The sequence below is a fragment of the Chenopodium album genome, chromosome 2 (assembly GCF_948465745.1).
Source record: "Chenopodium album chromosome 2, dcCheAlbu1.1, whole genome shotgun sequence".
NCBI lineage: Eukaryota > Viridiplantae > Streptophyta > Magnoliopsida > Caryophyllales > Amaranthaceae > Chenopodium > Chenopodium album.
The window spans coordinates 7,783,811-7,786,542 of NC_137835.1; the positions used below are offsets into that span (position 1 = coordinate 7,783,811).

Below are 2,732 nucleotides of genomic sequence, written 5' to 3' on the forward strand. Positions count from 1 at the left end.
TAAACATTGGCTACATTAGCAGTACTCAGATTATCTAATTTTTGGCAAATAGAGGTCAGTTGAGCTTGCAAAAAGGATACAGAGTCGACACTATGCTTCCCCTTGTTAGCAAATCCTCTAGGATTCCCATATTGGGAATTGTGTATCGCCATATCTTCAATAACCTGACCTGCATCATCAACATTAAGATTCATAAATCTCCCACTAGCTGCAGAGTCTAAAATTATTCTAGAGGAATTTCCAATGCCGTTATAAAAGGCTTGGATTAACTGCCATTGCGCTAAATTATAGTGAGGGCATTCTCTTTGTAAGTCCTTGAACCTCTCCCAAGCCTCATATAAAGACTCATCGGCTTCTTGGGCAAAGTTCTGAATCGCACTCCGTAGTACTGTTGTTCTCTCTGCAGGATAATACTTGTTATAGAAATTCAAAACAAGAGATTCCCAGTCAGTTATACCAAGTGTAATTCTATTTAAGCCATTAAACCACAATTTAGCTTTTCCAGTTAAAGAGAAAGGGAAGATAATCTCCCTGATTTGGTCTTGAGTGACCCCGGCTTGCCTGATGGTGTTGCAATATTGACAATAGTCGGCAATGTGAAGATTCAGGTCTTCACCCTTGGCTCCACTGAATTGCTTCCTCTCTATCATCGTTATAAATTGAGGTTTGATTTCAAATTGAACCCCGTCAAGAGCCGGAGTAGGGGTGAGATGTGGAAAATCCGTAAGCTTTGGTTGTGAATAATCACTAAGCTTCTTTGGAGCCGTCATCTCTGATTTTGTGTCTGATGATGCCTCTAAATCGCTAGAATCAGTTGGAGGATCGCGGTGATTATTGTTATTATCACCAGAATCCGCCAGGATTTGCTTGTAGAAGTTTTTCTGTCTATGGAAGGAACGTTCGATCTCAGGATCGAATGGGATGTAACCTGATCTGGAACACCTGGGCATAAACAAAAACTAGAAGCAAATATGAGATTTGTCTCAGAGAACTAACGCTCTCTGAGACAAAAGAGAAATAATCTAGACTACAAAAACAATCAGAAATAAAAATAAAACCGTTTCCCCGGCAACGGCGCCAAAATTTTGACAGGGTAAAGTCGTATCCCCTAATCAAAAATAATTACCTAAATCTCTAACTAAAGTAGATAGGGAAGTAGGGTCGAACTCCACAGGGAAACAGGTCTTTTTAATTCTAATTTATTATTATAATCTAAATTATTTAAGTAACCAATATTTATAATTAAGTAAGAAACTAAACTACTAAGGTTGAGAATAGGAATATAACATTATATGAAAGGATCTAGGGCATAGGTTCACCAATAAATAATACTCCAGGGTAAAACATAGTAATCAATCATTGACATTGCATAAATAACATGATTAACAGGCTCTCGCAATTTATTAATCAACATAGATCTAACAGGCTCTCGCAATTTACTAGATCTAAGTTCTTATTGAAAATAGCCTTTAATATCAAATTAACATCTGCTCGATTCATCAATTTAATATTGCTATACTTTTACAAGCCGCAATTGTAAAACATTAAAACAATCCAATAAGAAATTATCATGCAATACCAATAATCAATAATAGTCAATCATCAATGCATCAATTAACCAGATTGTAAAGGGCTCTCGCTACGTATTACAATCACACAATTAATTTACCGGTATTAAATCTCATCTCTCGAATCTTGACTTAACCATTTATAAATTAACTTGCCTATTGAAGCTAGACCTAAACATTAATTCTCATCTCTCGATTCTTGAATCAATATTGTCAAACTCATGCATAAAAGATAGGCCTAATCTAGTCACAGAGCATTAAATCAATCAATAGGAAATTAATCTAGCATTGATAATCAACAACAATAATTTACCCCTTCATATTATTTATTAGATCCCCATAAACCCTAGAAATTAAACTACTCACACATATTTAAAACTAAACTAATCAAGGTAATAAAATAAATTATGATGAAAGGAATAAAATAAACAACTAAGATTAAGGGAAGAAGAATCGTTACCAAAATAAATCTGGAATTAAAGGAAGAATTAAGAACAAAAGTTTAGAGAGAATTTAAGAGAGATAAAAATACTAAGTAGAGAGAGAAAGTCTAAGAGGGAAGTTAACTAATAATTCCGTACAAAACGTATTTAAACCTCCCCTAAAACAAGAATTAAAACTAAACTAATCAGCTTCTAAGAAAACACGCGCCCGATCGGGCCCGCCTTTTTTACAATGCCCTTTACTGATGTGTCGCGCCCGATCGAGCTTAGCTCACCCGATCGGGCGCGCCTCTTCCTTGAGGGTCCTAATGCGCGCAGCCGCCCGATCGGGCGTATGCTTGCCCGATCGGGCCCGGTCTTCTTCTTCGAGGCTTGAACTTCGATTGGGCTAGATCTCTCGGCCCAATCCGGATTTCCTCTCGGGTCTCGAATACTTGGTCCAAATGCCTCGTGATCCCAATTACCGAGCCCTTAATCACCGACTCTCACCGATCCTGGGCTCCAAAAGTGGTCGTGTCCTTCTGGCTCCCGTAGTCGATCCAATAAAGCCCGGGAAAATGCTCCAAGAGTGCAATTTCCTGTAAAATACAACTAAAACTACGAAAACACTAGAACACACAAATTAGTAATAAAAGTGGTCCGAAAGAGCCAAAAACACTACTAATAACGACCAAGGGACGGGGATAAAAACACTATATAAACTAGACATATCAAACATCAT

At 37.5% G+C, this 2,732-nt stretch overlaps 1 non-coding gene across 1 annotated transcript; it reads left to right on the plus strand.

Moving 5' to 3' along the window:
• Positions 1 to 282: 282 nt before the first annotated feature.
• On the plus strand, positions 283 to 389 carry LOC145607941 (small nucleolar RNA R71). Its single transcript, XR_014105669.1, has one exon. It is a non-coding gene; the product is annotated as a small nucleolar RNA R71 (small nucleolar RNA).
• The last annotated feature ends 2,343 nt before the right edge of the window (positions 390 to 2,732 follow it).